Source organism: Athene cunicularia (assembly GCF_003259725.1).
Source record: "Athene cunicularia isolate RWA chromosome 2 unlocalized genomic scaffold, athCun1 chr2_part1, whole genome shotgun sequence".
Lineage (NCBI taxonomy): Eukaryota > Metazoa > Chordata > Aves > Strigiformes > Strigidae > Athene > Athene cunicularia.
The window spans coordinates 15,697,198-15,705,290 of NW_020799095.1; the positions used below are offsets into that span (position 1 = coordinate 15,697,198).

At 40.1% G+C, this 8,093-nt stretch overlaps 1 long non-coding RNA gene across 1 annotated transcript in view; it reads left to right on the forward strand.

The window, feature by feature from the left end:
• The first annotated feature begins 2,322 nt into the window (after positions 1–2,322).
• Positions 2,323–8,093, forward strand: part of LOC113476867 — a 29,988-nt gene continuing 24,217 nt past the window's right edge. Inside the window, exons 1-2 of the long non-coding RNA XR_003397798.1 lie at positions 2,323–2,684; positions 4,367–4,421. This is a non-coding gene — a long non-coding RNA (uncharacterized LOC113476867). The remainder of the gene's footprint in view (positions 2,685–4,366; positions 4,422–8,093) is intronic.

Consider the following 8,093-nt stretch of genomic DNA (forward strand, 5'->3'; position numbering starts at 1 on the left):
TAGCAGATGACTAAACCTGATGATTCAATCAGTCTTTCTAATCAAAACTCAAGTCATGTGCTTAAATGGTTTCTTAAAAACCATCTAGGACTTGAGGCCAGACCTTTGGGTGAACACACATGAGCACATGGCTCTATTAACATCAAAGGTATGCTGAGTCATTCCAAGTTCAGGGTCTAGCACATAGTTTTCAATTATTTAAGACTCATGTATACTAATTATGAAACGGGAGCTGGGAGCACATGTAGATAGCGTTGATGACAATTTTTTGATACAGGTGACTGACAAGCTAAGTAGGTGCTCTGTTGGACCTGTTTCTATGAACAATCAAGAACCAGTTGGGGTTCTGAAAGTTGAGGAGAATTTTAGCTGCAATGACCATTAACAACATGGAGTTTAAAATCCTGAGACAAGTGAGCAAGATAAATTATAAAAATTACAATCCTGGCTTTCAAGAAAGCAGATCTTTCCTTGTTCAGGGATCTGCTTGGCAGAATCCATTGGATACTACCATGAAGGACAATGGGGCCCAGAAGAGCTGGCTGATTTTCAAGGACAACCTTCTCAAAGCACAAGAACGGTCCCTTCTGACACTCAGAAAAACAAGCAAATATGGCACAGAAGATGGACACAGAAACAGACTACTTGGAAAAAGGAAGACATTGCCTGAGTGTGTAGGGATGAAGACACCAGAACCAAAGCTCAGCTGAAGTCAAAACTAGCTAGAGATGTGAAAAGCAAAAGAGCTGAGACCATTGCTTAACAGGGCAGGGAACTTAATGATAAAGGAAATTGAAAACTCAGATGTATTAAATGCCTTTGTGCCTCTGGTTTTATTGGTAAGGTTTTTTTCTTAGGTGTCCCAGCTCCTTCATCTTAATAGCAGAGTCTGTGGGAGCAAAGCATTGCCCACAACAAAAGATGATCAAATCAGGAACCACTAAAGCTAATTGGATATATACAAATCCATGGGCACACATAAGCTGCATCTGAGCTGGCTGATTTCATTACGAGACTTCTCTCTACTATCTTCAAAAGATCATGGAAACTGTGGGAGGTCCCCAATGATTGGAAGAAGGCCATCTTCAAGGAGAACAATGAGGATCCAGACCATTAGAGGTCACTCAGCCTTGCCTCTGGTCCCAGGAGGGCTATGGTAAGTCCTCCAGGATGTCACTTCTGAGCACATAAAGGACAAAAAGGTGACTGAAAACACCTAGTGTGGATTCATCAATGACAAACTAGGTCTAACCAACCTAAATGCCTTTTGTGACAACATGATTAGCTTAGTGGACAAAGGGAGAGCAAAATATGATGTTTACTTTGATTTTACCAAAGCCTTCAACAACGTCCTGTAATATCACTACAGCAAAACTGGTGAGGCACCGGTTAAATAGTGGATGGAAAATCAGTGAGACTCTCAAACCTGCTGGATTATGATCAGTAAGACTAAGTCCAACTGGCAGCCAGTTACTACAGGTAACCCCCAATATCAAAAGTGGGTCTCTACACACTCTTTAAAATTGTTTAATACTCTTTAGCACTCTTATTAACAAGCAGCACAGTGGGTCAGAATGCACGCTCTGCAGCTTCATGGATGGTAACAAGGGGAAGTATGCGATATGCTGGGGGGCAAGACTCATCTTCAGAGGGACCTCAGCTGGCTAGAGAAAAGAGACGTTTGAAACCTCTCGACATTGAACAAAGACAAATGCAAAGTCCTACACACAGGACAGTATAACCACCATGCCACAGTACAATCTATGACGGCTAAGAAGCAGCTTTGCTATAAATTAGAAGGGAGACCTTACAGGAAACAAAATGTACATGAGTTAGCAGTGTGCCCTTCCAGCAAAGAAGGCCAACTGCATACCGAGTTGGATTAGCAATGGTGCAGCCAGCAAATCAATGATCATTCCCCTTTATTAAGCACCTGTAAGTATGTGAAAGTACCATGTGGGCTTTAACATCCCAGAATGGCTGAGGTTGGACAGGATCTCTGGAGGTCATCAAGCAGGGTCACCTAGAGCAGGCTGCCCCAGGACCACATCCAGACAGCTTCTGAATATCTCTAAGGATGGAGACTCCCTGGGCCACCTGTGTCAGTTCTCGACCAGCCTCATTGTGAAAAAGTGTTTCCTGATGTGCAGACAGAGCCTCCTGTGTTTCAGTTCGTACTCACTGCCTCTGGTCCTGTCACTGGGCACCACTGAAAAGAGCCTGGCTCTGTCCTCTCTGCGCCCTACCCTCAGGTATTAATATACATTGAAGAGATCCTCCTGAGCCTTCTCTTCTCTATGCTAAACTGTTCCAGCTCTCTCAGCCTTTCCTCACATGACACATGCTCCAGTCCCTTAATCATTTTAGCGGCCCTGGGGTCTTAGGTATTAGGTTTTGGCTGCCCCAATACAACAACAGCATTGACATATTAAAGCAGGTCCAGTGGAGGGCCACAGATGATCATGAGGCTGAAGCATGTCCGTGTATGAGGAGTGACTAAAAGGAAGAGATATTTTTAGCCATAAGACAGCTTTGCTGCCTTCAGCTACCTAATGGGAGGCACTGTGATGACAACTCCATCCTCAGAGAGTTGACAGAGCCCTGAGCAACCAGATCTAGTTGGGAGGCTGGACTAAATGACACTGAGTAACCTGACTTCTAACCTAAGTCAACCACAACAAACTGTGAGTATTTTCCATTTTTCTGCATATCTATCAGAAAATATTTTACCAGTCCTGGTTCAAGCGCTATTTTGTTTAAGTGCTATTTTGTTTAAGGGTTTTTTCTGCTACAGACTCTCCAAATTCCAGAATGATAGGAATAGAAAAGACCATCTATCACACTAAAAACATGGCAAGAGAGTATTACCCATTATGAAAGAGATTGCCATAAGTACACATATCCTTTTATGGAGAAAGAGAAGAAGAAAATGTCTGCAAGAACACTTGCCTGATTTGTTACCCCATTATGGAAAAACTGGTCTAACAATACTGTAAAGATTCAATATATAAACAGATATCGTGCAAAAGAATTGCAGACACTGCAACAGCTAATTGGCCCTGCATAAGCTACATAAGCATTTGTTTTACATAAATTACACCACTCTTATCCTGCTACAAGTAGGGTTCTCCTCTTTCTTACTGTCACAGCTGCTGAACTACACAGAAAGCATGTACTTCCGTTAAAAGAGTTTCTCCCTCAGGAAAGAAGTCTTGGATAAAGCAAATGTATCAGATTCAAACAACCTAGGTGACAAAAGCTAAGTAAGTGTAAGTGATTCATACTGGCAGAGATCACTACACAGAAGAACGTGCATACCTAACGCTTCATTTATTGTTATGAAATACTAATATTACAGCAACAACAGCCATTATTTGATTTGCATTTAATTGTACAGATTGAGCTAGCTGATTTTCACTTGCAGACAGAACACGTGAATACATTGCTACCTGTGGATACAGCTACAATTTGTTTCACACAGGCTACACAGTGAGACCCAAAAACCAGATTTGAAATCGCTTAGGCAGTAAACTAATATGCACAAAGGAACCAATAGCTATAATCAACATGAAGTCCTGAAACTGCCTGCCCAGAGGAAGTCGAAGAGGCACAACCTACACTACGTGAAATTCAGTGGGTTTTGACTGTTTGACAGAGAATGCACACAATGGTAAAAGCATGTCTAGACTAGCATCATATGTCAAAAAAACCACAAATACTTTACTCAGATGTTTAATTCTGAAAAGATTTAAAGATACGTGCAATCGGCAGAGCCTTGTAGGCCACAGACCTCTATGGATGATGGGACCAGCCAACTCCCAAACATCTGGTAGCTTTCGTCCCATGGAGCAGAACAGGCACATAATATTAACTGCTAGCCTGGAAGTCGTGCTTCATTTCTGAAGAACTGGATGTGGCAAGCAACATTTCATTACAAATGAACACAAACCATCGTATCAGGAACAAGTTTTAGTTAAAATGCTAATTACTACAGTAAGTGCAACCAACATAAATTATACAATATAGGTGAACTGTGTGCAAAATTTTAAAAGAAAAGAAATAGCACAATCGGCACTAGAATTCTCATATTTTCCTACACTATGGTGCTTGTCACTGACATATAGAATAGCACTGAAACTGGTAACCACTTAAAAGATGCTTTAACCCATGAGCTGCAGGAGCTGCTAACAAAGACACTGACGGTGTATGGAATGTTTTGTTACCACTGTGCAGTGCTCCACAATACTTTTCCCTCTTCAGAAAGCAAAGATATTTACAAAAGTATAAATTCATACACTAACACTTTATCAGCTAGAAAACAGGAATGGTGTAGTAGCTTTCTGTTTTTCTTTATGCTTACCTGCAGGGAATTTAGCATGACTCATGGAGTAATGATGTATACCACAACTTCCAATGGCATTGTAAGTCAAATAACTCCAAATTAAGATTTTATATTGTAACCAACTAAACCCATTGATATACCAATTTACAGAAGTGTTTTGTCCTGTTTTACATGGGAATTCTGACATTAAAGTTGAATAGTTTGAAGTTGCTATCAGACCAGATGGCTCACTGAGAAATAGTTTGAAGTTAACATTTCTAGAAACATTTTGTACAAATTCAGATAAAAACACTCGTGATGTGCAGTGGACAGAATAATTGTGTAGACCAAAGAAAAGTTCCTCTTTTGAGATAAAGCTCCAGTTCCACATAACTAGCTGCCATTCCTGATAACTACATAAAGCTATGAGATATCAACCCTTAAACTTACCAGTTCAGCACCAGTTCTCTTATTCAGGAATCAAGAAAGAGTAGTTTTCTTTAATGGAAATTTCTCATGGGGATATTGCTACAGTCCCAGTATACACTGGGATAGGCTACACAGAGCATGCTGCTTCTTTCACTCCAGTTTGTATTCTGCTTACAAATATGTGTTCACTTTCAACTTTCAACCACCAGTCCTCTGACCAGTGCCTACATAACACCTCTTGAAAAAACAACCAAAAAGAAATTCATAGAGGTATTTGGTCTTAGGCATAACAAACATATGAATACTATTTAGCCAAACAATATCTTATTTAAGGTCAGTTCTCTCATAATCATCATAGGAATAGATGTCTGTTCTTGGCCCTTAAAAGTCCTTGTACTTCAAATCTTAACCATGAAGGTGTATTTTAAGATAACCTTTAAAACTTTTAAGAATAGGCCACTTTTTCATTCCCACTGTCCTGTTTTTCAGAGTTGGATTTATGCTTTTTCAGTCTGGGGTAAAAAAAGATTACTATTTCTCAATCATTAATAATTTCATTGTGTGCTAGGATAACAAGAACTACTGCAGCTGGAAAGTTCCTATTCCAAAGTGGTAAAGCAAATGTGGCATCTTTTATCCAAACAGATGGGTTCCTAATGTATTTTGAATAATAACTTCCTATTTGAACTTTAAAAAAAATCTGTGAAAACCTCATTGTATATTTTTGTTTATGGTATAAAATATTTCCAGTCTGAGAACAAGTGTGTGATGAATTCGCTTCTAAAGAATCACTCGTAACATTTTTTTTTATTAAATTCTTGTCACTTATTATTCCCCTAACCCAGTGAAAATAATAATGTTGGCTAAGTGCCAGAAAGCATAAATCACAAGCAATACATAAGATACAATTTGACTTAAACCTTTAGTATTTGCAATGATGCATGACTAGAAAAAGATCTAGGGTGCTTCTACAGGAAGGACAGTTCATAAATTGCCCTTATAAGCTTGAGCATATTTCAAAAGGAAAACCCAAAGGGACAGAAAATAAGCACAGCATTATACAGAATGGTGTTCTAAAATGTCAGTATTTAAAGTACACTAGAGTGAAGCAAATTTGTCACAGGGAAAAGTCAATTAGGCTTTGTTCAGAATTGAAGAAAACTTTAAGAGCCAGGATATCTTCCCTTGCACTGTAGTGGCTTCATTGTAGAGAACGAGGAAAGAAACATACAGTCTTTGTAAGATGAAAAGAAATCCCCCTACTTTGTCCTGAATATTAGACATGATGTGAAAGATACTGAAGAGAAAAAGCTAGCAAATGAAAATATATTCAGTAAGGAAGAGACTGAACTAAAAGGTCTTGATTCTTAACCCATAGACATTCGAATCATGAATGAATGCTGGATGGGCTTATTTTATAACCTGGGAAAAGAGGAAAAAAAGCTACTAAAAAATTCCTCCTGTGAAACTTACTCAGATTTATTTCAGGAAAAAAGTACCTTACAAATCAAGCATGTACTGCTTGAAATAAAAAAAAATAATAATCAAACCAGAAACTCCACTTCAGTAGAGAAGCAGACAAACTTCTGACCACCCTCAGAAAACAATGAAGTGACAATTTAGGACACAATTTTAAATCAAGTTAATCTTAAGAACATGATTGTGGATGACAAGATAGTGCATGTCTGCAGAAGTTGGCAAGTTCTGGAATTTGACCACCCTGATGTCCACCATCTTTGCTTCCAAACTTGATACAATATACTATGGTGCCTTCCCCTGTAAGAAGATTTGTGGGTATTAGTACTTAAGCTTATTAAGACTACCTATGCAACTGCCATTTCTCACCAAAAAAAAACCACAACAAAACAAAAACTCTAGCTTTAAATGTCGCAATCCCCTTTAACCAGCTCACCTTGCCATAACCATATTCCAGCACATTATTGTTCACACTGGGTTTTCCCTATGAGCAAACTATAATTCAGAGCTGCTAAATTAATTTCAGAAAATACTCACAAAATTCATCCACGTTATCTAAAATATCACTCCCCTGCCTTAAATATGACTTCCCACACCAGCACAATGCACCTACCACTACACAAAGATTCTTCTTCATAAGGCCCAGCCTCAGATAACTACAGGAGCTAAGAATCAAGATGCTCAGTGATATTCCTTTGATGAAGCCAAGCCTTATCCCTTATCCTCAAGGTTTTTTCAGACTGCCAGTGTGCTTCTGAAGCAGATCTGTTGATCCCCTCCACATAGAACACTGCGCTTCATGCTCCAGAGCAGGCTTGGAGCACACTTCATAGTCTTCAACCTCTAAACAGCAGAACCAGATGAGAGTTGCTCAAATTAACACCTCTCTATGAAAGCGACAACAGGGACTCAGCACAAAGTACCATACCATGCTACCGTGGCCACTAAAAACAAAGCTTCCCTGAAAGCTATCTAAATTCTGCCTTCTGGTGAGAAAAAGGAGTGTGGCGTGTACACTGTTTTAACCCAGAAGTGAATGCAAAGTATGAGCAGCTGGATACAACTTCATGCGATAACACAGTTTCTAATGTATTTATTAAATGTGCAACACTGTATTTTGAGCATTATCTTCTTTCTTTAATCATCCTGGACAGTCTTATATACCCTTCACATCTAGGCATTCTACTTGTAGATACGTATTCACCCCATTGGCAACATCTTAGGAAAACAAAAAATGCCAACAGGAAAGAAAGGCAAGTCATTGAGTGGATGGGTACGCAGCCTATTTTGCTTTCAGTATGCCTTCCCACACCTTTCTTTCACTCTGAATTTGTAGCTGTTGAGAGAAAAAATACTTTAAAATTGGATTTAGTTTTTAAAAGCACCTTAATCACACTGGTGAGCTGCTCGTGGAGCTGGAGCTATATTCAACTGCATCTTCACTGGAAGCTTTGTCAGGAACCTACCAGACAGGATAATGTAGAGAAAGAATGAAAATTCATACTTTGATGTACTATAGGTGGCTTAGTCCTCCAATCGCCGTTTGCTTAAAACAAAACAAAGTCCTTAATCTGTGGTAAACCGTAACTATTGTTTTTGGCAGGTTTCTAAATGCAAGCCAAAAAAAAAAAAAGAAGGGGTGGGGGGTGGGCCGCGGAGGGCGGACGACGGCCAGTTTACTTGTGCTCCCTTCCCCCTCCCCGATGCGCCGCTCTATCTGCAGCCCATGTGGCTGGGAGGCAGCCACAGCCGGTTCCAATTCCTACTTTCCCACTTTGCGCCCCTGCTCGCTGCCGGGGCTGAGCCGAGCCAGGACCGGCCACGGGCTTCCTCCTCCCCCCCTCCCCGCCCCCCGCCGCGCCGTCCT